The sequence below is a fragment of the Hetaerina americana genome, unplaced genomic scaffold, assembly GCF_022747635.1.
Source record: "Hetaerina americana unplaced genomic scaffold, ioHetAmer1.1.p SCAF_9, whole genome shotgun sequence".
In the NCBI taxonomy this organism is placed as follows: Eukaryota; Metazoa; Arthropoda; class Insecta; order Odonata; family Calopterygidae; genus Hetaerina; species Hetaerina americana.
This window is the reverse complement of record NW_027287538.1, coordinates 3676012-3703913: the sequence shown is the minus strand read 5'-3', so window position 1 is coordinate 3703913 and position 27902 is coordinate 3676012. Positions and strand designations below refer to the sequence as shown.

At 44.6% G+C, this 27902-nt stretch overlaps 1 protein-coding gene across 2 annotated transcripts in view; it reads right to left on the bottom strand.

The window, feature by feature from the left end:
- Adss (adenylosuccinate synthetase) overlaps window positions 1-27902 on the bottom strand; it is an 88474-nt gene that overhangs the window by 52741 nt on the left and 7831 nt on the right. The gene's annotated exons all lie outside the window — the stretch shown is intronic.

Sequence of the window (27902 nt, the reverse complement as noted above, 5' to 3'; positions counted from 1 at the left end):
TTTTTTCATCAATGAGTGTTAAATAACGTTTTTTAAATGACGCAGTTTCAATCTGAACGCATTCATTGTAATACTAATAATCTAACAAATAAGATAATAACTTTAAGAGAATATACACCAGAAGACTACGTTCACAACATCAATTTCATTAAATTATAATAAACGGAAGAAAATTCCCGAATTTACTTATGCGTCATTAATTGCGATAGTTGAGCAAGTCTCCAAATTACGGGAATAAATTTCGCCACAACGGCTGGAAAAAAATAATTATTCAATTGGGTTGGATTTGTATTTACGTAAATAATTCAGAGCAATGTTCACTTTCCATTTGCTCATAATTCTTCGAGGGAATAATTTGGCCCGAGTGATTCAAGACAATGGATAATGAAATCACGTGATCAAGACGTGATAATGAATTAGTCACGAAAACGTTTACCACATGTTCACCCCACATTAAGAAATATGATATTTCATACGAAACGGAAACGAATGCAGACGAATAGATCAGTAAGTTGGGTTTTGGCCGAGACGCATGTTGCTCACTCGTCTCTTTTCCCCGTAAATACTGTCGGGTGGATGCCTACAGCAGCGAAGTTCACTCGGCTACAATAACATTAAAGAGTAACACCTGAGATCTTACCTGACATCTTCTCTCTCCCCAAGTTTAAACGAATAAATATAAAAGATGCCATTATCTTCGTCATACCTTGCAGCCGATCTATAATCCTTCACGCGTTCAATCAATGCTGAAAGGTATGCGCCAACTTTTGCCTTGAACTAATTTTTTTCTGGCAGCCACGGTCATTTTATTAAGGAAGGTGCAGTCTGGTGGACAGGGTGCTGGGCTATCGACCAAACGGCCCATGGTTTGACTCCCATTGACTTTGAACATCGCAACCACATCCAAACGGAGTGATTATTCAGGCACCAGATCTTTCGGGAAAACGTAATGGCGCCACGGATAAAATACCATAAATTCTCCTGCCAAGTTTTTAAAAAATCCTTTGTTGTAAGTCTGCCGTTAGCATCTATGAGCTGGGGCGAAGCTCTTCATTACATAACATCTCCAATGAATAACTATCACTTTCGTCTCCTTAAAGAGGATGAAAGGGAAAAAATTCCATACTTTCCGGGCAAGTGCGATCAAAATATTAACCGATCACAGCGCCACCGAAAGAGCGAGAAACGAAACTCCCTAAGCTTCGGAGAGTTCCCGTAGAGCGCTGCTGCGCACCGAAACGGACATCGTACACACACACACACACACACGAGGCTGTGAGGGACAACCTGTCTCTTCTTAATTCGTGAGAAACTTCTCCGATGGCGCCACGTCAAATATGAAGGAACAAAAAATGTGTACGGCCGCCATTATTTGGGGGAAACGAACTTCAATCTTTATGGCGCCCGCGAAAAAAACACGAACCTCAGCTGATTACGTGTTCACAGACGCTCGACTTCCAATGGCGTTCGTTTATCTCTCCGCTATGCAAAGAAACCTTTGCCGCTGCCTTTTTAAGTCTTCCGGAATTGCCAAGAACAACTGTGACCATCAACTTCCACGACAAATGCTCACAACTGATTTGTACTCATTTTTTCAATCGCCAGAGATTTTTTACGCACAACTTAACCTCGAGATAACAGTAAAATAACTCTTTCGGGTAGACCATCGTAATACCACTTACTTTAGCTTCGGACAAAAGCATCCCGACCTACTGACCCCTCGAAAGCTTAACGCGTCACCCTCGACGTAAAAATGAAACATGGAACGTTTTTGCACCAGTTTCGGGGCGTGTCCAAGGGTTGAGGAGACCCTGTGCGCGTGAATGACTGCACGCGCACCATCGCAATGGCAAGAGAGCGAGCACTGGCGCGCTCATTCAAGAATACCCTCGCGCAGTGGAAGAGTTAACGCGAGGGGCATTTAACTCCAAATTCATTCGAAGACACGCTCACGATGATTCCGAGGGGGTGACCCGTGACATTCGCTCGCATGCTACGGGACCCAAGGGCGTTTCTCTGGCCCTGACCTCGCTTCTTACGTATAGACACGGCGGACGCACTGCCGTCTCTCGTGCGTCAGCGAGCGATTAAATACCGTTCCGTGACTGCTAAAACATGAGAGGAGGGGGAGGGGGTGTGGAAGAGTGGAGGAAGGAGGGGAGAGAAAGAGAGAGAGAGTAGGCTTGCACCGCCCTACACCGGGGATCGAAAGCGTGGCTGGGGAAACGTATGCCGGCGGTACCGATGCGACAAGCAAAAAGGGGAGGTGCCCGTACCTGCCTCCGTGATTCCCGACAAGATGACTCCCTTGCTTCCACGTCATCTCGATCCACCACCCCCCCCTCGTCGAGGATGGACGCATCAAGCGAGTGCAAGGAGGCGAGAATCACTGCGGACGAGCACGGGGTCGTGCCGCCAAGTGCCACGGGGTAACTCCGGAAGGTCGGAGGAGGAGGGGGGGGGGTATAAAACCAATCATAGAGCTACAAGGTTGACGACGCGAATAAAATATAAATAATCCTGAAAACACACTTGAACGCGACCAATACGACCGTAACATTGACAGTTTAAGTCCTTTTCTACCGTTTCCATCGCGTGAATCAAAAGTCACCGCGTAACTTCGAACTTCTGTCGACCCCAAACCCCCGATTAAAAAAAGCAAATCCTATGCTAAAAAGGCGAGAAATTCTCGCAGTTTTATGTAGATGAAAAATAATCAGCAGATTTTATGGCAATGGGTTAATTTATTTATTTATATACCCGGCAAGCCACCGCTAGGGTGTGTGGCAGGGATGAACATACACCAGACTAATAGTTACCCGAACATGACCCTACCGCGGTCGGAAAATTATGATCCCTTATCGTTCGTGGAAAAAATGACATTTTCAATCGATCTGTTTTACACTGTATCTCTCTAATTTTATTAACATGATGTCGCCAACCGTTACACGACGGGTGTAATAATACATTTTCGACATCAGTGCTAAAAAGGCTTTTGCACCATGGCAACGCCCCTAATCACACATCGATACTCGTGCGCGAATATTTGTCCAAAAACAGTACACCAATGATGCCACGGCCACCGTTCCCCAGATCATGCCCCCAGTGACTCTTTCTTGTTCCCGAAACTGAAGAAGCCCATGAAAGGACGATTGGCGAGATAAAGGCTGCATCGGAGGAGGTGCTGAACAAGATCACATAAAATGTTTTTTTGAAGTGCTTCGAGGACTGAAAAAAACGTTGGCACAAGTGTATAATATCTAACTGGGATTACTTTGAAGGGAGCAAATAGATATTCATGAATAAATAAATAATTTTTGAAAAAACACAAAGTCGTGGTGCTTTTTGAACAGACCTCGTATGTTTTCCAGTAGACTGAAAGGGAGATTTCGCGCACAGCTGAGCAAAAAACATTGGAATTTTGAGGAGAAGTTGAAAATCTACCCCTGGGTCACAGAGATTACTTTAATCACTGGGTTATGTAGCAAGCGGGAATATCAATCGGGTTACATCGAAATTGGTTAATAGGTCGGTATTTTTTCCATCGCAACAACACGTGTTTGGGCGGGCATCATTTTGATGAAAAATGACTTTCTTATGTCAATCGTGGTCTTTTTTCGCGTATCTTTCGCTGTAGTTGGTCCATGAGGTTAGCATAGTATATTTCAATAATTGTTTCACCAGTGGGAAGATAATCTATCAGCAGTATCCCTTTCGCAACCCAGAAAACTGAAGCCGTAATGCCTTTCCGGTCGACCGTATAGCCTTTTCTTTCTTTGGTGGCGGTGAAACAACACGTTTCCACTGCTTTGACTGCCGTTTTGTCTCTGGGGTATAGTAGTGGACCCAGGTTTCATCTGGGGTCAAAAACAGGTGCAGAATATCTTATTAGTTGCTCTTAATACGTGTCAAACACTATTCGGAAATTTCCATCCCGATGCGTTTGTGATTTTGCGTCAAGAGTCATGCAGGACACCCTTACTATAGCAGATAATTAAGTTTCTCACATCCAATTCCACTCTTAAAATGCGATATGCTCATTCTGATGACATCCCTACAGCTTCAGCATTTTGCCGCAATTTCTTCCGGCGATCCTCCATGATCATTTTGGGCACTTTCGCAATAATTTCTGGGGTAGTGGCCAGACATTTTGGCCGACCAGCACCCGGATCACTATCTAAGCTGTCCCAACCAAACTCAAGCTCGTCCATCCGCTTCGAAACGGTTGTATATGAAGGAGTTGAGTCCCCTGTCAGAGTGTTCTGAAAGTTGGCATGAATTTCCTTTACTTTCATACCTTTCTTTCCGAATCATTAAATCATTCCTCGAATCTCAACATTTGCCATCTTCGCAAAACACCACACGGAAACATCAACAGAGGGGTGTCCTCACCACGGTATCTTCCCATAGCATGAATGCGTTACGTGTTTACTCATCAAGGAATCCCTATCACTACGCGGGAAACTCGTTGCGCTAGCGCTGATATCTGGTGGTGATTCCGAGAACCTTTCGATCCACCCTCATAATTGCCGCGTATTCCAACTAAAGCGAAGCCACACCTATCTCTTCCCTTATCATTACTTTCCCACAACCCTTCTAATGAAGCCTTCAGACAGATTCTTATACGCATACTCTTCTAATGCGTGTTTTCCAGGAAAGTTTTGACGCCAGTGACACAACCAACAAGTATTTAACCCGTTCTGAAATCCATCGATCGAACTCATCTATTACGTATTGAAGAGAGCCAGAGAAAAACCTTGAAAGTTCCACCATTCCGTTATGAAACGACTGATTTCCTCATTTCTGTGTAAATCACTGTGTCGTCTGCAAATAATCTGTTCTTGCTGTTAACGCGGAAACATTGGTCGCTAGTGCTCACAATAAAGATTGCCTATAATGAAACCGATTTCCATGTTAAGTTACTAGTCATCTGAAAATTGTAATACCTGTTGGTACAGCAATTACTACAGATTGTTGCTGATCACTCGCATAAATATCAAGAAAAGTAGGAGCCATAGAACAATCCCCTCGGCACTTCTGGAGTTACGCCTGCCACTAATGAACTCAGCCCTACCACGTTTACGGTCAAATATGAAGTCATCAATACAGTTGGTCCCGTTCTCATGAATATCATAATAGTATCATTTATCCACCTTTCCGAAGGATTCATTGGGACAAAATAAAGCGTCAATTTTGGTATTCCCTTTCTCCGATTTCACAAGATATCGCGAAGAAAAAGACCCAACATCCTTTTCCTAAACCCATGCTGGTTGCGGTAAAATACGTTCACACTGTCGACAATGCCATTATTTTGCCAACAACTAAGCACCACGCAAAATGAACTGCACTCAAATAACGTAGTACTGACGAGGTGAACGGCTCGGCAGCGTTTTGCTTGATTTGCCCGGCGAATTAATTTATCTAACTGAACCTTGACTCATCCGACATAAGGATATTTCAGCAGCAGCAATAAGGAACGCGCGCTTCTTCAATGACAGCACGAGAAGGTTAATGTTGGATGATGAGATCGCATTCAGATAACGCTTGAGCAATCACGTTAGCCACTCATTTACTACTAGAACCATTTATTATTATATGTGCTCGATGTCCGCGTCATCGTCCTCCTCCGCTCGGTGCTCATGACGACGAGGAGTGTGGCTGCCTGGGGAAGATGACCACACGCCATGCAAGAGGCGGGCCACACCACATGCAATCAACTTCACGAGCTCTGCACGAAGACGGCCCGATGAGCACCAAGCGCACACAGAATTCCCGATTCGAATATCGTATTTCCGATTCCTGCATCGCATTCCCGAATCGTATATGGTATTACCGGTTCTCACATCGTATTCCGAACTTTTTGAAGGCCCTTGTCCCCTTATGTTTAAAGAATAACGGTAAAAATTGACCTCCTCTCGACTTTATACCTTGTTTCCCGATTGGATGGCTATCATGACCTAAGTTATCACACTTCCCGAGAGTAAAATGTCACAAAGAAATAAAAAGAAGCGTATCGCGAACGGGGATGAACTATTCCGAAGGCTGGATGGAGATGTGTTCCGTGACCTTGGCCTAAGTGACAAGCCACGTGGTCGCTCGTGTGCCAGGCGCCCGTCTCTTCTTCCCCACGCACGCACTCCTGGCCACGAACGCCTGGCGCCAATTTACGCTCGTTTTCACTTTAACGCCACTAGGGACAGATATTACTGGGAAACACACTGTGACACGATGGAACGTGAAATGCGAAGTCCAAATCAGACTATTGAGAAATAAATTCCAAGGAGAAGTGGGAATAGGTCTCACACGATTGAGTTTGACCTTGAGTGACGCAGGGAAAACTAGAAACAAAAGCGCAAAATATATAAAAGTGGTGGGCGATCTTAACCTTACTTTCTTCTAAAACTTAACCTTCTCGTTAAAACCTCTTGCGAAAAAACAAAAAGCGTCACTGGAGCATGCTTATGGAGTTGGGGTGGGAATCATTAGAAGAGAGGCGATTCAATGCTAGGATGAACCTACTAAATAAATGCATATCCGCATGTTTCACCACCGCGGTCTCGCAAATTATCCGCACTCCTACATAAATTGGTCGCTTGAAGGAACAATTGGTTCTACTCCATTGCATGATGCCCTCCCACTGACCTCGTGTGTGTTGTTGTCTAAACCCTTTCTTCCCTCATGACCGCTTTAGAATACCATTAAATGATGTAGTGCTCTCAACAGCATTGCTCGCTCTGCCTCGTCTCCCATTGAGATTCCCCTTCCGTCCCTCTCTGCCTCACTGTGGGGGGACCCTCCCGCTACATGCAGCGGAGAGTAGCTACATCCATATCCGAAATGAGGCCTTACAAGAGCGTGGTAACAACGTTCCTTGACCTTGGAGTCACTTCCGCCAACAATGATTCAAATAAATCCCAATTTTTTATGTGCTTACCCGCAGACTTTACGTTCGTGGGTCCCCCTAGTTAAATCTTTAGTGATTGCAACACCATTTCACCGTATCAACTACTTCTAGGTCAACTCCAGCTGATTTGTATACAATTCCCGTCGATCTTTGAAAAAAATGTGCCACCGAGCATTTATTATGGTTTAATGACAATCCCCAGGGGCATATCCTCCCTTATCACTCACCCTTCCCACCTGGCGCTTGCACCCCCTGCCACGTACCTTTTTGGTGGAGCGCAGGGTGTTGATGTCGAACGGAATAGAATCTCTTTTGCATTAATTTCACGAAACCCTTTCTCAATGCCCTCAAAGCCTTCCTCTTGGCACATTCACTCAATACTTCGTCCGAGCTCGTTTCTCCCAGAGACTTCTTTCGGAGTTCCCTCTTCGGCCGCTTCGCCCGTGGTTCATCCCCCTCTCTCTCTCATATTCCACATACACAAAACACAAATTGATTTCTCATATCGCACGCCAAGCCGGTATCCGCGTCATGGATATTACGCAAGCCCTCGAGACCATCTGCAAAATAAAAGTGCAAAAAGCGAATTCCAGTAACACCGCGTCGCAGACCTGTGCAAATTAGCAGAGACGTTGCCCGAGAGTAATGTGCCGACACAGCGCCACCGTGTCGGAAACAGGAAGCGAGATGAGCACTACCCGGACGCAGCTAGCATGAAGTCACGCTCACGCCCCTCCCAGGGGCCCCACGCGACACGCACGGAGCGACGGCCGTCTTGAAAAACGGTCCCGTTTCCACCTATTTACTCACGAAAGTCGCACGCTTCCGTCGAAATCATTTGCCACAATATCATCCGCGAGAAAATGGCCTCTTGCGTTCGAGGGCGACAACACCACCAGCAATCCATGCCCGCAACTACAGGCACAGAGCAAGGCTGGAGCATTAGATTTGGTATCCACTTCCTTCAATTAGAATGGATCTTCAGGTTCAAAGAAGTAAATTAGCAACCCCGCGTCGGCAGGTCTTACCCCCAAACCCCATTACACCTACGTTAAGCTGAGTATAACATAGAACGCTAACCAAAACCTGAAATTCTCGCATCGTCTTTCATTACAAGAAATAATACAAAGAAATCAAAGGTTTGTTATCCCAATTCAACGATCGCGGAGTTATAATGGGCGGAGATTTCAATGTCCCATCTAATGATTGGAGCACATATGTATAGTTTTAAAACGGGGGGCGAAGAGAAAGATATCAGCCAATCGCCATTGAATTCTTTTACGTTGAACTCATTGCATCAACTTGTCACTTCATCAACTAGGGGTGATAATATTCTCGATTTCTTAGCAACGTATATACACGAACAAGTCTTGACTATTGAAACTACGAAATGGATCAGTGACCACAGGACAGTAGTAAATGCCAGGTTTTCGCTACATGGAGTCCGAAATAAGAAGCCTAAAAGAAAAATTTACTTGTTTAAAGTCGGGGACTGCAATGGTCTAAAGTGTGTGCTACTCAATTTGCAAGTTTTAAGGAAGATAGTATTCACTGAACTATTGAGGATACGCGCAATCACTTCCTTGAGATCAGGCGATCAGCAGTCAACATGTTCATTCCCAGTACATTTATAAAAGATAACACGGAACATAAACGTTACAACGTGGATGTTAGAAAGGCATTGCGACGAGAAATGCTGTAACGCCAAGATGAAAAACATTACGGGTGATATCTCTAGCGACAAATGGAATGAGCCCACTTTGATTAGAAAATGCCAAGGGCGGACGCCAAGAAGGCATCCCGGACACCCTCAAGTAGTTTTCTTAAGGAAAAGATTAGTGGAAATTTTGAAAGAGAATCTGAAAGCATTTTAGTAGTACGTCAGAGGTTCAGGGAAATAAGTCAACTGTTAATTCACTCAAATATGATAAAGGCGAAAGAGTAATCGGCGGTTTGGAAAAGGCTAACTTATTCAATTCCTTCTTTCAAAGCGTCTTCACCAATGTCTCGCCGAATGCCTCCGATAGCTTATCAAATCGTGTCGGCCAACAGATGCCCAAATTTAAATCTCATATAGTGGAATACAAAGTTTGCTGTAAATATTAAGCCTAATAAATCCTCGGGCCCGATGAAATACCCGCTCGTATATTTAAGGATCTAGCTTCGGAAATTGCGCCGTATCCAGAAATAATATTTAAGAAGTCGCTAGAAGATCACAAGGTTCCCAGAGAGTGTAAAACGGCTAACGTAAAACCAATATTTAAAAATGGAGACAAGGAGGAACCAAGCTGATTACATCTCTATTTCCCTCTAATCCATTCCGTGCAAGGTTATGGAACAAAGTTGCTATATCGTTAGTGGGACACCTCGATAGGAGTTAGGAAAAATCGGCACGGTGTCCGGAAGGGTTGATCCTGCGAGAGAAACTCCGCATACGTAAGGCCCTAAGACAACTGACGTAGGTCGCTTGATGTCCCCAGGCCTCATAATACCTTTCCCGCCACAAATCGCCCCACTTCAACCGCGCGCATCGGCGGGAAATATTATCCCAGTTGTTTTTGGGGCAGACGACGCCGATTGTGATAGTTCTAGCTTGGGCAGGTTTTCGCCTAATTAAGACCTCCTCCGAGAAGTTTCACCGAATTAACTATTTTTCTCGATAGGATGAAATAATAACCGTACGATAACAGGCCCCTATGAAGGAATAAAAATAAAAACCATTCGCGCAGTTTTGAGGCGTTTTTGTTCTTACAAACTCCAGGTTAACTTCCGGGATTCGTGGCAAATGCCGGGGGGACGATGCTTTCGGACGGGGCATCAGGCAAGTATTTCGTGGGGCCGCTCCATTCCCCCTTCAACGAAAGACTCGAGAGCTCTAGATTACCACCGACGACTTCATCCGATTGCGACACCGCGACTTCAGGTGTTGTTCGAGCACACGTTCCCGAATCCCCTTTGAAACGAATCCAAGCACAGTGGCGGCGAAACCCTTTCGCAACTCATTCATAGCGACTAGCCAAGTAGGGGATAGACAAAATATCATCCCCCCCCCCATTGGGTCAGTGCGTGTTGTAAGAAGCTCCGGGGGAGGGTCTGATTCCGTACCCTTCGCCAGGACTCTGCCACTCCCCACATTACATTCGCTTGGCACTCAAACGCACAGTGAATGCGCAATCGACATTAATCCAATCAAGGGATCCGTGGCCGAACGAGCCAACACCTTGTGTGTGTGTTTTCACCTGAGAGGCGCGATTACCGTCAGCCATGGTCTACCGGTTGAAAGTGGATGTTTGATCCACTAACAGCTGGGAACTGCTTTCTGATAAACCCCAACATAAACGCCAGCCACGTTCCGTCACCTACGGACAGAAAAGTCGGGACTTGATAGACGAGACGGAGGAGTTACCATTCTATATCTTCCGAGTACCTCGCAGGCCGCCGTGAGGGCGTGTGGTGGGGGATGCAATGTCACCACCCGTAAAAGAGAATAAAACCGCTCATTCACATGGACATAGATATAAGGAAAATGAATAGGAACGCATATCAAGGACGAACACAGTAGAGGTGGGGAAGGCGGAATCAGGCAAATCACATGAGTAAAAATACTTCCTAGACCGGGACTTGAACTACGGATCTTTCCACTTGCCGGGCGGAGGCTCTTAACCACTTGATCTTTCCAGGAAACGTAATTTACACTGAGATCTGCGATGTTTTAAGCAACCGAGTTCCCCGATTCTTTGCCCAATAGATGGCGTTGGGGAGCTGTTTCTACTACTAATGGAGAAATAGACGACACGCAAGAGGAAAGGACAGTAGGCTAGCAATCATATAACATCATAAAGGAGTCTATCTCCCTTATCTTATCTTTATGGTATGATCTACCTAAATAGTGTGGGGCCATAGTAATTCCTTTGGTGTCATATTTAAACTCGTTTGTTCTGAACCTTTCTACAAGTCCGTCTCGCTTGTTCTCTTCGCATCTAAAGTGGCTCCCAGTCTAATTCCTATACATGGCCCGACACACCCCTCTCCTTTATCGTAACAAGTTTTTACGAATTTGGCGGATTTTCTCTGGACTTTATCCAATTCTTTTCGCCGAATTTTCTCCCAAATATCCCTAATGAGAACTAACTAGAACGAAATAACGCCTCTCTTTTACTTTCTCATTAAATTTCCTCACCACCCGTTTAATGAAGCCTAGTTTCTTCAATGCGGATTCGCATATTGTCCTGATATGTGCTCCCCATGAAAGGCATGGTGTTAGATTTGACAAATCTTCCGTTTCCAGTGCTACGGTTACAGCATACCGGGAGCGGCATTTCTCGTTGTGTGCAGAGATACCCCAGTTGTTATTCGCTCATTGGATTTATTATTGAAATAAATCAGCTCCGAGTGACGCTCGCGTTCGCGTCCGGATGCCGTTTCTTCGACGCAATGGCCATTTAACCCGTGTCGGCAGCGATTCAGGGAGAGGGGGGGGTGGAATCTTGTCGGCCGCTGAGGCATCATCATCTTCTGAAGTCAGGGCAGCCTCCGAGCGAGGCGTGGCCCGTGCGGATCATCCCAGGGATCAATGTCATTTGCTCCCATCCTCGCTAACGTGGTCTTCGTCGGGAGCTTCTCAACCATCCAGGAGTACAAAATACGAACGAGGCATCGCGAAGGTAGCGATTAGGATCCAGGAACATACGAGGAGAGTTTCGCATATTTGATAGGTTAGTTAGCAGGTCAACTAGAGAGAATTCACTTGACAATCATTACATGGGTCATTCACTAAATAACTGCGACAAGAATCACGGAATGCGCAATGAAAGATTAGACTTAGGACAGGAGAATGAGCAGGTAAAAATAATTCCTGGAGTAAGGAGCATCAGGAAGGGAAATTACGATACATTTTACAAGGATAACCCGGAGTGTTACCAACTGCCGAGATCTGAAAAACAGTGCCGAATAAGAAGTACAGAATCCGATTTAATTATATGGACCAAGAGATCATCGCAAGACATGGCACGCGAGATTTTTCCAAAAGGCTTTAGACTTTACGGAAGGGAGAGATAAAATAGGATTGGAGGAGTTTCCACAGCTGTTTAAGATACATTATTCACGAAAGCAAAAGTGAGTCTTTCTCTCATAGTAACATACTAGAAATTGAATAAATAATAATAATGTAAGTATTTGTAAAAAGCGTTTGGTGCTCCTAAAATAGCCCTTGATCGAAAAGAGTCCACAATGTACCTACTACACGACCCCCGCGTCCGGAGGTACTTCAATTTTAGAACTAGAAAGAGAAGTCGCTAATTTGAATGCCCATTTACACAATATTAGAATTATGATCCGAAGGGATTATACTCTCCCATCCATACAATGGAAAAACTACAGTTTCCTTGCAAGAGGTGAGGACGTGGAGTCAATGCGAGGCATTACTTCGTGTTTTCACATCACATCGTTAAACCAATCGGCTACAAAGTGCGACGAAGGGCAGCTAGGGTCGTTAAAAGGTATTAAGAACAAGGTAACAGTGTCACGACACTATTGGAAGAATTAGGATTGGAGGCACTAGTCGGCCGTAGGCTTAAATACAGCTTAATTTTACTGCGTAAATTTGAGGCAGGTTACTTATCTGAGAATGTTTAAGACATATTTTAGTCCCCGACTTACTATGGTGGATCAGATTACTTGCGTAAAATCAGAGAGATTTATCGTAGGGGAAATAGATTTGAAATGTTGTTTTTTCCTCGAGATTAAAAGAGACATGGCAGCAATCGCGGAGGAGATACTTAGAATTGTCAGTTGATCTGATTTGTCCATATCTTCCCTCATACCTTCGAGTGGTTAAACATTCTTCGAGAGCATTATCAAACTAATAAGAGTGTATAGGTAACATGATGGGGATTGTGCATGCATGACTGGTGACCTAACACCCCCCGCCAAACGCCCTTGCGGCGGCTTGCGAGGTATTGTGCAGATGCAGAAGTTTACGCTCTAATGTTGAAGTATTTAAGGGCGTGTTGTTTACCTCCAAAGAGTTTTCAGTGGTGGAATGAAAAAACATGTTACACGTTGGGAGACATGTGTTAGCCTTAACGGCGACTATGTTGAAAAATAAATATACGATTTTGAAACTTAAGAATTGTACTTAAATGTACTTTTTTCCCGATCTTGCTAATTGTTTTTGTTTGCGCTCTACAAGCATGTGTGAATTAGTTTTCAGCCTACCATCGTACATAATATATTCCTTTTAGTCATTGATCGCTTCCACAAAGTTCATCTGGAAAGTACATCACATGAATGCGGGAGAAACTTATGTGACAAGTCAAGCCAAGTTTCTGAAATACCGGCGAGCCGACTTGATTTTTTACGATTAGGGTGATTAGCGAGGCAAGGGAGAACTGGATAGTTGTTCTTACACAACGACATGTAGCGTCTCTAACGTTCGATTTAGTGTTGACGAAAATGTACTTAATCAACAGACGCAGAGGTCTGGTGTGATTCCCGAGTTCCCCAATGAACTCAAGGATTGAATTTCCATAGCGCCTGTGGGCGAATAAAAGCCCACGTGCATTATTCCCTCGCACAGATCAGTGCTGAAAGAATTCCCAGCGAATGCAATGAGTTCTAAAACATAATGGGCTCTTCATAGGCTTGTCACAATGGATTACTGTTCAGGTCATTGCAAGGATTATTACAATTCGAAAAAAGGAAGGTCCACCCCTCATTCGTAATAGACGAATGAATCTTTCAGATAATTTAGCAACATGCAAGCCATCGCCAGGGTGTGCGGCAGAAGGTAAAGAGAATCAGATAAATTTCAACCCGAATGCGTGGTATGTGCAATAAATGCGCGAACTGGTGCAATCTAGCGGCCACGACGCAGATTATGGCCCCACCCACTTGCTGCGACGACCCAATGAGGAGCCGTCTGTGCTTGGCGGATCGCCGAGCCTCACGTATGGTGCCAGTTATGTTACTGTCTGTTGCCCTTGTTTGTACTGCTTGTCGGAAATGGAAATAAACGACATCACGGAACAACGAATCAACATTGGTCAAGTTCTTCGTGAAGTGCAGGGGTAAAAGTTATCAAGAAATTAATGAAATGTACTGACATCAGTGTGACAGTTGATAATGCTCTGAAGAAGAAAACATCCGTTTTCAAGTGGATTGAGCGTTTTAAAGATGGCTGACAAGGCGCCAAGACGGATGATGATTCAAGGCCGGGACGACCTTCAACCACCTGTGTTGACGACAACATTGATCGTGTGCGGTCCCTTGTCCTTACCGATCGTCGAGAAACTGTCCGAATGATAGCTGATGACCTGAATTTAGGAAAATCAACAGTGTACACTATTTTAACCGAACACGATGGACCAATCCTTCACCGTGACAATGCACCGATGCACATTCAGCATCGATTGTTCGCCATTTTCTGGCAAAAAAATTCAATCACCTTGATCCTTGATCATCATCCTCATTCGCCAGATCTCGCCCCCTGCGACTTTTTCCTATTCCCAAAATGCAAAAATGCGATGAGGGGACATCACTGGGAAGATGTGGAAGACACAATAAAGCAAGAAACGACGGGACAACTGAAAAGCCTAACTGCCGAGGACTTCCAAGGGCCCTGGGCCCTCTAAACGGTGGAAAAGAAAATGGAATAAGTGCATAGCAGCGAATGGAGAGAAATTTGAAAAGGAAAAAATCGATGTAGACTAAATATTGCAAAATAAAGTTTTTATGGTCTCAGTTCGCGTATTTATTGAACAGAGTAGTATTTTTACCCCTACAGCGGTCTGACAAATTATTCCGATCCCTTATCTTTCGTGGAAATAATAACATCTGTTCTACACTTAAATCCCTGATTTCATTGACGCTATCTCTTCCACCGCAGTGGGATTGAATAATAATATATTTTCAACATCATCACTGTTAAAGAGACATCCGCATAATTTATGCAAAAAATTTAGGCGATAATTTAACCTTCGCTCCATTATATGATTCCCATCCCAGCTCCTCTAATACTTTGGATACACTACTAAGTGTATCACAACAACGTTTGACAAATCTAGCTTCTTTAAAGTGCACGCGGTCCAATCCAACTTCATATAGGGTCCCATACGGTACTAGCAGCATATTCTATAGATGAGGCCTAACCAGCGAAAGATAACATTTCTCTTTGACGTTTTCATCACGTTCACATCAGAGTACTCCTCTTTTTTTAAGGTAATCTACCGGTTAAGGTAGGTTTTTGGATGGACACAACTACCAAACAAATATTTTCTTACTCCTAACAAAACACAAAATCCATCATCCTACTCTATATCAGGTCCCTCTTCAATGAATCCTAATTTGTTGTTAGCTTGTCCAGATATTGCCCGTGTGTGTTTCACCCAGGGGATTTGAACGGTGACGGCGTGGCCTACCATCGACGGCCGAGGGAACTGGCAGCAGAGCGTGTCTGCCACGGATGGTACGGCAGACGCCATCGGGGTCGACCCCGGTGGCCTCCACGTTGACCCCGCCACGAATAGATAAGGATTCGAAGGCGTTTACTTTTGTGATTGTCACCGAATTAGGAACTTCAAACAGGCTGAACAACGCGGTACTTCCTCCATTGATATTGTGATCGTGTCTGTTGCACCAGGAGTATCTTCAATACGTCTTTGGAAGACCTTCAACTTAAGTTCATTCAAGTGCGAAAAAACTTACGTAAATAACAGCAGAGGGCGAGCAGCTGCTGAAAAGCCGTAAACACATCACGATCAATAGGTAATTGATTAATAAATCTAGATGATGAATCTTGCTTAACTTAAAAGTTTCTGGTTACGACTCAAATACGAGGGTCATCCGGAAAGTAGTACCCGTTCGTGAAATAAAGACACAAAAGTAAATATTAACAAACATAAAAAATTTTATTTGAAAGAGGATACTTTAAACTACTTCTCAACATAATCTCCAAGCAAATTAAGGCATTTGTCATAACGTGTGACAAGTTTATGTATTCCTGCTGCATAGTCCTTCGCCGCCAGCTCATTGAGATACAGGGTCACTCCTTCTTTAAGTTCTTCATCGCTGTCAAATCTTTTTCCTGCCAAAAAGTCTTTAAGCTTTGTAAAGAGATGAAAATCTGAAGGGGCCAAGTCCGGGCTATACAGTGGATGGTCGAAAGTTTCCCATTTGAATTGCTGCAAAAGTTTTTGTGTTATCCCAGCTGCATGAGGCCTGGCATTGTCATGAACGAGAATGACACCAGTAGACAATAGACCTCGCCGCCGATTTTGTATTGCCCGCCGTAATTTCTTTAATGTTTCACAATACGCATTGGCATTAATAGTGTCTCCACGGGCCATAAAATCAATAAGCAATACACCTCGTCGATCCCAGAAAATGGTTGCCATGAGTTTCCTGGTGGACAGAACTGTCTTGAATTTTTTTGGTTTGTTTGGTGAATGAGCATGATGCCACTCCATTGACTGTCGTTTACTCTCAGGTGATGCATAACAAACCCATGTTTCGTCACCAGTAATTATGCGAGTCAAGAAAGAGTCTCCTTCATCAGAATAACGTCCCAAAAACGTCAGTGCTGCAGCTATACGCTTGGTTTTGTGCTCATCTGTAAGCTTGCGAGGGACCCATCTTGCACAAATGTTTGCATAATGCAGATGGTGTTTAACAATTTCATGAACAATTGTTCGAGAAACATTGGGAAAATGCTCACAGATGTCATCAATTGTGACGCGCCGATCGTTCCTCACGAATTCGTCAACTGAGCTCACCAGTTGGTCTGTAATGACAGACGGTCTCCCCGAACGCTCATCGTCGTGTGTGTTCCCCCTCCCCATGTTGAAGTTGCGACACCACCGCCGAACAGACGACTCGTCCATTACATTGTCTCCATACACCTCCTTTAATTGGCGATGAATATCACATGGGCGAACGTTTCTTGCATTGAGGAATTTAATCACTGCCCTCACTTCACAACTGGCGGCGTTCTCAATTTTTTTAAACATTGTAAACAATCACAGAAACAACACAGGCAATGCTAGCGTCACGCAACTTGGCTCAGAGAAGGCAGACAAGCCACTGAAGCTATCTGACCTCGTCCAGCGGCTACTCACGTCGTCAGCACTTCATGCGGCACGAACGGGTACTACTTTCCGGATGACCCTCGTAAGTTTAGACAACAAGAAGAACGCAAACAAAATTGCCCAAAATGGAAAATTCATATAATAGAAGACCACTTTCACTGAAAAACATTGCCCTAACAAATGCCCCGGGCCCGATCAAATGCATCGATATAAACACCCCCGGATCCACCCTCCAAAAGATGCATGGCAGGGGGTGCAAGCACCAGGTGGGAAGGGTGAGTGATAAGGGGGAGGAAGGGAAAAGGGGAATAACATTCAGTAAAAAACCTAAAATAAAGTGCAAATCTGTAGACATGCTGGACGAAGACGTAACTCAAAACAAATGTTAATTTCACCTAATAAAATAGTTATTTGTTATTTGAAAAAAGGGAAATAAAAATCAGCCACAACCATTACTTCATTTGTGCGAAAGAACTCCACCATAAAGAGGACAGGTCATGCAGAACAGGAAATCCTCGGCTACAACCTTCTCGAAAGAGGTGATCATCGCCAAACACTCTTTTGCTTATTTTGGGGACCTATTGAAAACCCACTTTGTGGACGGCTTAACAAAGCTGAAGGAATTTCGAGGAAAGTGTTCCGAGCTAAAATGATATTGGACACAAATCTTTCCAAAATACAATGCAATGTAGTAATGTAATGTTTTTGTGCATAAGCTTTCGTAGTTACTCATTTAGGGAAAAACGAGCTCTAATAATAGGAAATTCGATCCCAATTTGTCCGCGGGAGGACCGGTTTGTGTCAGATTGGCACGGCGATCCCCCCCGAGTGCATCGGAGGCGTCAATTAGCACCCCTGGCACGACTCATCCCGCCCGTTCTAATGACGTCACTCGAGAGAGAGAGAGTGGGGGAGTCGTGGGTTCTGGTCAGCGAGGGACGATTTGCGTCGCAGCAATTATCGCGTCCTTGGGAGGGGAGGGGGGGCTCCCATCCTGTCCTTTGGCGCATTCGGAGAGTCCTCCAATTGACGTGGAGGAGGGAAAGGAACTGGAAAGAATTACTGGGAATATGGATAAGGCACACAGATAATTGAGAGACACATGAACCGAAAACCAAGCATGGGAACATTACAAAAATTTATCAACAAAAGGCTGAGTAAAACAGGAGAAGAAATGAGGGGTAATCAAGAGGAAAGGAGAGAAGAGAAGAAGAAAATGGAACTCAAATATATTCCGTATTGTTTGTCCTTATTATATTATTCACATGCGAGAGACGTTCTTTTATATATATATATATATATATATATATATATATATATATATATATATATATATATATATATATATATATATATATATATATATATATAAACAAACATGTGTACACACACCCACACACATATATACACATACACATATTCTCCGTGTGTTTGCTCGCTATAGTATATCAACTATTTAACCTCTCCAAATGGTTCCATTTTCAATTGAGGGGGAAAGAGAGAGGGGGAAGGGGCGTGTTCTGGAAGAAAGCGAGGAGGGAGCTCCCCCCCTCCCGCACACGACCTCGTGACGTCGATGGTAGATCCACTTTCCCGCGCCCGCGTCTCGAAATACAAACAAGTGCCGCCTCCGTCGGATGAACACGCGCCTTCGTGCTCACGAGACCGCCGCCCTCTTTCCCAACGAGGGCCGCCCGAGGAGTCTTTCCTCCACTGGCGGGCGGCCACACATACATACCTCCCTCCCTCCCCCACCTTCGCATTGCTCGCCGCCTCGGCGCTCTCTTGACTACTCCTCTCCCCGGAAAGACTCGTTTCATTGGCGAAAAAAAGAGAATGGCGAAATGGGCCTCCGAAGATAAGACCCCCCCCCCGTGCTCCCATTCGCATGGGCTGATCGGAAGGGCGGCGAATTCGGCCCTCCCCCTTGGATCGTCCTCCCCGCTACAGACGCCGCCGCCGGCCACGTGGCCTGGACCCAGATTGCAAACCCAACCGAAAAGAGCTGGAGCGTCCAAGACGAGCGTTTATGACGTCTGCGGAGCTCCAGGGGGGCGGCATTGGGGGGGGGGGGGGTGAAGGGGAGGAGGAGGAGGTAGGGCTGGGTGTCCCGTGGCCTGTCTGTCCGAAGGAATTTCGTTGCTCAATTCCTCATCCTCAGTATTTCCATCGTTCGCTCACGAAAATCAAACTGTGCCAGGCATTGCGGGGCGTGGAATATTGAGTTCCGTTATGGCCCTTCATCCTGAGGGCACTCATCTTCAGGGCACACGTATTCGCGGCGAGAAAAAGAACAGACGGCGTGATGTCCGTATTGTGGCTGCGTTTTAAAAATCTCGAACCTCTCCGCAGATGACGCGATCGCATCCGGTGATCGAAGCTCGACCACGCCTGCATCGTGCGGACGCCCGTGGTGTGCACGATAAATGCAACCTTAATTGAATGAATTGGAGTACTTCTCGGCCGCATGCGGAAGGTCGGGAGTGCGCGGCGGCGAGAGGGAAAGTTACGCAGGTGCACAAACAAATGCAAGAAGGGGGCCCTCGGGAATTGGGTGACACCCGGCGCGCGAGTCATCCGCACAATACGCCGCAGGCAGCGCGGCAAGGGCGTGTGGCAGGGGGTGTGAAGGTCACCGGCCGTTCATGCACAATCCCAACCATGCCACCTCAAGATTCGATCATGCAAGTCTCGCCGTGCGTCTCACCTACACTGCAATCGTTCGCATACACTGCAATCGAGGTCAAATTTTGAGTTCTCTTCAATCACCTCAATTATCCAGTGGATTTATTTCGCTGGTCGGTGATATCCATTTTGAATATGCTGATAGTACATATATGGGATCCTGACGAGGTTGGATTGATAGCCGAATGGATCGTATGCAGTGTGGAGGAGCTGGATTTGCAAATCGTTGTTATGATTAACTCAGTGAGCGTATCCAAATTAGTATAGGAGGGAGGCTGGGAATCATTTAATGGAGCGACGATTAAACTACACATTAAATCTATTGCATAAATTGGATGGATGTCTCTTTAGCAGTGATGATGTTGAAAATGTATTATCACCCCAATCGCACTACGGTAGGAGAGATCACGTCAGTAAAATTAGACAGATTAGGTGTAGAACAGATAGATTTAACATGTCATTTTTCCCACAAACCTTAGGGAATCATAATATCATTGCTCGATCCCGGTAGGGCCGTGTTCGGGTCAAATTATTCTGGTGCGAGTTCACCCCCTGCCACCCACCCTAGCAGTGGCTTGCAGGATATGTAAAATAGATAAAATGTGCACGGCAAAGTATCTATCCCTTTCATTTTTACCACGAACGATAAGGAATCAGAATAACATTTTCCGACCTCGGAAGGGGGGGGGGGGAATATTCGGGTCAAAATTAGTCTGTTGCGTATTCACACCCTGCCACCCACCCTAGCGGTATGTGCGTGCAGGGTACTAAAATATTAGTTTGATCATGCACTCGAACAAAGTTATTCAAACGAAAGAAGGGACTTGGGTGTCATTTAACCGGAGGGCCATCTGGTCAGGCCGGGAGGGATCACAGCTTCGGCGACAGGGCGACGTGGATCAAGAGATCGCGGAGCAATTTTGAGTTTTTGTAAATAAACATTCCACATCTACGTCATACCCAGCAGGGGCGCGAGGCGGCGGGTGTTAGGGCACCACCCGTAATTAAGAAAAAAACGCATGCAAAAGCCAAAATTTTATACCACCCACAAACAAAACATTGTATGCCTTCATGTAAAAACCCTCACAACCTACAAACGAGCAAACACACAAACTACCGACTAACATACACATGCACCTGAAAATATACCTGATGTCTTTGTAATATTTATTTTGTTCCGACTTGTAAATTAAATGTTTTTAATATTTCTTAAGTGACTTCGGTTTCTTACTATTGTGATTCCTGATTGTTCGGGGAAAGAACGAGTATTTGTATTGGTACCTGTACTGGAGTTCATCTCCCTAATTTTATCTTTGTGGTCTGATCTACCTATGGAGTGTGGGGCCATTATAATTCCTTGTAAAAGGTCATAGTTAAATTCGTTTGTTCTGAACTTACTTTAAAGTCTCATTCCCGCTCGCTGTCTTCGAATCTCGAGTGGTTCCCAGCCTAAATCCCCTAAGAGACCTATCACACTCGTGTTCTTGTCATAACAATTTTTTACGAATCTGGCTATCTAATTCTTTTTGCCGAAGACATTCGTGTCCATTAATGGTCAAAGGCCAACTCAGAGGAGCTTAAATGGATCAGGAAACGGGGATTTTTCAATCGCCTCCAACGCGGCATCAGCAGTAAGTGAAGGCGACCGACTCCTGATGCCATTTGCTATAATTAATTAATAATAATTACTTAATTTGGGCCGTTCGATTAGAATCGGGCAATTTATTGATTCAATATTTTGGAGTACCCTATTTTTAAACCCTCATTACAATTTCGTGAACTTTTTACAAAATATGAGTTGCATTCCCTTCCTTTCCGTCCTTCTCCCCTTTCCCACTTTATCTTTTGTTGATAAATCTATCCAATATATTCCCAATCGGTTGCTCGCGCAGATATTTCCCGATTTGTTGGACGTTATTATGCAGATATATCCAAGGGTGGTCTCTTCCAATCTTCGGGTCTTTTTCCTCGGCATCAATTGGGACGGAATGAAGGACCCCCAAGCTATTTAGCATGGGGGTAAACAGAAAGGATGCACGCCATCCAAGCAGGGATATGTCCTTCGAAAAATTCTACGATCTCCCGGAAACGAATTCGCGGGCCATCAAGGTGGGAAGTAGGCACGCTCGCCACCGCAACCGACCCGATCCCCGATTAGATGTGTCACGACACACGACTGTACACCTGTTTTTTTGGAATTTTCTCCTAAGATGTGCTAAATTGCATGAATATTCTTCTGTCGCTTCCAGCATTCGATCATTTAATAATTCGTGAGGCCGCTTCGAAGTGGGTTCATGTTTCCCGTAGCTGCCCACGCACTTCACGTTCGAAACGTTACGTCGCCAAAACGAAATGTATCCCGAGCAGCTTTCGCGGATCAAGTGCCACACCGGGAGGACAGGGCCTCCCGCATCTCCGCCGCGGTCGCTTCCTATTCCATTATCAGCGGAGGTTCTTTTCATATTTTTCGCTTCTGACTCCACATACACGATTTGATTACATCAGTCAACAACACGTATCTGAGCCCAATGAACTCGAGTTTGAGGCCTCGTGTCCCTGCGCGTAGCATTTACACCCCTTGACGGCCAACACTACGCATTAAACCCCTTAAAGGGAACTAAATGCAGCTCATTGCACCGATGGGATAGAGACGTGATGGCAAAGGGGGGGGGGGGGCAACAGGCAAGAGTAGGAATGATTCGCTCCTACCGACAAAACTTCGTGGAAAAATCTTTTTCTTTTCTCAGAGATCCCATAACGGATAAAGCCGACTCCCAAAAAAACATGGCAAAATGTTCACCTTATATCCAGCTCTACTAAATACCCCGCCAGCCGCCACAAGGGCGTTTGGCGGAGGGTGTTAGGGTACCACCCGTAATTCAGAAAATTATTCGCAAGTACGAATAATCGGATGACTCAAAAGACAGACGCGGAGGCGCAAATACCGGTGTGGACAGCCTAAAGTGGCGGGAAAACGATTCGACACAGATCGATATTTCGGCCACAAAACAGATTGGGAGGGAGAGCGGGTGCTTGCTTATCAGGCGCGTCCTTGGCGATCACCTCCCCACCCGGGAGCATTCTACATTGCGCACTTCACCCCTCAACGTAGTGAAGAGGATTGACTGATTCTCTCCCACCATCTCCATCCCCAGCGCACTTTCTTCCTCCACACGCCCTTGCCGCTTACATCAATGTCTCATCTGCGCACATTCTCTCTCTTTCGTGCAAAATCAAATACGTATCCTGCACCTACAGTTTCTTCAACCACCGACTTTTTTCGTCGACCTCTCAACACGGTATCCAGCAATGCACAACCAGGGTGTATGGTGGGAGGTGATTCCATGCAGGTCATGGCATATCAATCTCACGCATTACGTAAATGTCAGCCAACAACACATTTCAAAAAATTGGAAATAACTTTTATAACAGCTACATGCACAAGAGCATCTAAGCGCAACATACTTTTATATCACATGGCAAATATAACGGCGGACGAAAAAGGTGTTGTCAAATTGCTCAATTAGATTAAACCCAACAAATCCCCAAAAACTTACTAAATAAATTCAGATCCGCATGTTTCACCACCGAGGTCTCGCAAATTATTCGCACTCCTACATAAATTGGTCGCTTGAATCATGTAGTATATAAAATTCGGGAAATAGATGCCAGAACTAGCAGACTCAAGGCCTCCTCCTTCCCATGGACAATACGGGATCGCAATTATAGGGTTATATACAGCAACAATTCCACTTGCCACCCATATTAGGGTTTAGGGAACAATTGGTTTTACTCCATTGCATGATGCACTCTCACTGACCTCGCGTGTGTGTTGTTGTCCAAACCCTTTCTTTCCTCATGACCGCTTTAGAATACCATTAAATAATGTAGTGCTCTCAACAGTATTGCTCGCTCTGCCTCGTCTCCCAATGAGATTCCCCTTCAATCCTTCGTCCCTCTCTACCCTCCCGCTACCTGCAGCGTTGGGTCACACTCCCTGCCGGTGTCCTTGGGGGAGGAGACCGTTGCATGTCCTTATGCTAGTGGAATTTCGCTTCTTACTTTCCCATTTCTAGCTTGAACGTTATTGAGTTAATTTTTCACTGCATCCTAAGGTGCAATTGTGCGTTAATTGCATATTTATTTGAGGGCTTGTGAGTTAAAAAGGTTTTTCGTGGATGTATACGCCGCTGTGGGCATAGGTTGGCATGTATGCGTTGATTTTGAATGTGGTTTTGTTACCTTCCACAGTTGGTGACCTAACACCCTATGCCACACGCCATTGCGGCGACTTGTGGGCTATTATGTAGATGTAGACGGAATTAGCTCAAATTCAGCAGAAGTTACTTGGGGTGTTCCCCAGGGAAGTGTCCTCGGATTTCTTTCATTCCGTATCCATGATAACGACATTGACTCCGTAGTCACTGATAAGATACGTTAATTTGCCGACGATATAGTGATTTACCGTGATATCCGCGATCCCGAGGACACAGCAGCTTTAACAGATGACCACCGAAATGCTACACAACGCCAGTGCAACACTTGGCAATTAGAATTAAACTTAAAAATGTGCAAGGTGATGCATTTATAGAAAACGAACATTTCCCACCCGAACGTCAACTGCATCGGGAACACCGAAATGGAATGCGTAGACTCGATTAAATACCTAGGAGTTACACTCACGACCTCTCCTGAGTGAAACACACATACGGGGAATATGCGGACAAGCCAATAAATATTTTGATACTAGCTCAAATGTGTCCACTACGCCGTCTCTTCCCCCTCGGTAACATCACATTGGCTCAATTCAATGACCAGGGCTACTTCAAGTTTACCTCCATCCGGAACATGCAGAGCAAATGGAAACGCCCCTTCGTCGTGCCGCTCGTCCACCCCCTTCCCCACCCTCCCCTCCTCACTTCCGGTGGCCAGGGTCACCTCAATTTAAACTTAAGGACATATGCATCATTTTGGTGGGTCTGTCTTTCACTATCGCCGCTCTCATCTAACTAAATGAATTGAAATCTTAAAATAAGAGTGATCCGTGCGCTTTCATCTGCTGGAAGTTATTTCAAACAATCGATTTTTTCGTCACAAATATTTCCAAAAAAGCATACCTCCAACTCGGACCTAACCTATGTTATTATTACTATTTACTTGCTTTGCCATTTACATACTATTGCTATACATTCATACAAATAAACTGGAAGCCCACCTCGGCGTGATGTTCCCCAATGCAACTAACAAAACAATTAATTTTCAGATTCACACTTCGCCATCGTCTTCGCCCGAATGTCATCATGCCATCGCCTGACCAATTCATCCGCACTAATGTCACTGGATTTAACTCGTGTCATAGGTTTTATATACGTGGGCAGTTATCTTTGTCAGTTTGCCATCTATCGGCACGTTTTTCTGCAGATGCTTTGGACAAATGCGATTCGATTGCGGATGGAGCTCTGCATCCAATTTTCCCACCCCCCCATGATTACTCCCAACAATCCCCCCCTCTCTCCTCGCCCACCACTCTTCCTCACTTGTTTTCCTTTCGACTTCGACATATGTACTCCGCGATGCACCAAAGAGGTGTGTGGCAGGGGGCGAAAGCACCAGGTGTAAGTGATAACAGAGAATATGGTTGAGAAAGGGAAAAGCGACAAATATTCGTTAAAAAGTATCATATAACATGCAAATTTGTATGCATGCTGGAGGAAGACTAAATTCAAAACACTAGATGCTTCAGCTCAAAAATAATTTTTCAATGCGGAAAAAGGGAATAATAATGAAGCAAATCCATTGACATGACGATCCTCAACCTTCATTTGTAGAGGCGAACTGCCAACATATAAAAGTTTGGCTCCAACTCCACGATTTCAGTAAAGCGAGTGAGACATTAACTCACCGAGTAACCAGGTCTACTATTTAATAATTTATTCTATTGTTTCAGGCTTCACTTCGTGGAAGTATTTAATATATATACTAAAAAGAAAGACTTGTACTTTTCCACGGATTTAAAATCTGTGGAAAAGTACAAGTCTGTCTTTTTAGTATGGATATTTAATAATTGTTTAATGAGAGTGTGATATGAAAATTAAATAAATTCCTTTCTGTTCACATCATCTTCTCCATTCTTCTCCACACGCACATTTCAAAAGCCTCAAATTTAAGCCTATCATCCTGCTTCAGTGACAACATTTCCGCGCCGTACATAACTGCGCTCCATATCAAATTTCAAAGAGATTTGCCTTCCTGTGACATCCTTACTTACTCTCTTACTTTAAGATGCTTACTCAAGGTCTCTATCATAAATTCTCTCCTCCTCGGGAAAGCTTCCTTGCCTAACGCAAATCTTCTCTGTTGGTCCCTTTAATTTGACCAAATCCCACTTTGACCATTTTGGTCCAAGCTGTTTACGAGATACAGGGTCGCACCCAAAAGTGGTAGGACTGATTTTCTCTGGCGCGAACGGAGCGGTGGAGGGTGGTCTGCCTGGCAGGGTAAGGTGGAGGGGGCTCTTAGCAACAGACCGACACCAACCTCAGTCGCCTGCGGGCTGTCGTTGAGTGAGGACACCGTTTTTAGTGAAGCAAGTTTTTTGTCCGCGTCGAAAAACAAAATGAATCTGAATTTAGAGCAACGTTATTCCGTGAAGTTTTGTGCGAAACTCGGGAAGACGGCAACTGAGACCCTCGATATGATCAAGCAGGCTTATGGGGACACTGCTTTAAGCCGTTCCACAGTATTTGAGTGGCACAAGTTGTTTAAAGAGGGTAAGGAGCTCGTTGAAGACGACCATCGCTCCGGATTTTGTCACACTTTCAATACAAGCAAAAATTTCATTTAAGCATTTCAATGCAAGCATTTCATTCAAGCAAAAATTTCATCGACACCATAAAACACCTACGCATCCAGCCCCATGAGATTCTTGTCTCTTTTGACGTGGAACAACTCTTCCCGAGCGTACCCATTGATATTGCCCTTGAAAACATCGCAGATTGGCTACACACAAAAGACATAACACCCATTGAAATTAAAGAATACGTTACTCTTACTAAAACTTGCATGGACATAACATACTTTCAATTCAACCAAAAATTTTACAAACAAACGCAAGGCACAGCTATGGGAAATCCTCTTTCCTGCTTTGTCGCTAACATCTTCCTACATTACTTTGAAATAGACTGTAAACACACGTTTGACTATTTCCCCAACACTTGGCTTAGATACGTAGACGACATTTTTGCCATTTTTGACACCAGCAAGTGTGACATAAATGACTTTTTGGACCGGCTTAACAAAAAACACAATTCCATAAAATTCACCTTTGAAGTCGAACAACATAACTCACTGCCTTTCTTGGACATACTAGTAATTAAAAACCATGAGGGCTTAGAACTTGACATTTTTAGAAAACAGACCCACACCGACAACTACATCAAAGCAGATTCACACCACCCCTTTCAACAAAAAATGGCAGCTTTTAATTTTCTCATACACAGACTACTGACGACACCACTCAACAAACAACGCTATTTCAAAGAGTTGGAAAACATCAAACAAATAGCCATTAACAACGGATACACACCCCAAATTATAGACAAATTAGTTAGAAACAAAAAAAGAAAACTTGCCAATAAACATACTACACTTCTACCACAACGGAAAGACAACAATAATAAATTTATCGCATTACCTTTCTTCCCCACATTAACCCGAGGCCTTGATAAGGTCTTTAAACAAATTGGTACCAATGTCACTTACGCGAACCGTAACACTCTTCTTACATGTTTAGGGAACCCGAAAGACATAACACCACAGTTAGACAAATCAGGTATTTACGAAATTACTTGCTCACACTGCCAACTCTCCTACAATGGACAGACCAAACGTAATCCCAAAATCAGATTCAAGGAACACATAGGACACTTTAAGAACGGACGTTTCGATAGATCAGCGGTCGCCAAACACATTTCTGAAACGGAACACTCTATCACTCCCAACGACTTAACATTATTAAAACCGATACAACACTATAAACTCGATGCCTGTGAGAGCTTACACATACACTTAAACAAGAATAAACTTATGAACAATGAACCAGGCATCATCAACAGTTCACTTTTTAATTTTGTTAGTCATTTCAGAAACAGACAGCCCCCTCCTAATAGCCACCACTCTTCCCCCACTCCTTCCCACGTGACCTCAACAAACTCCCCCCCCACCTACGGACC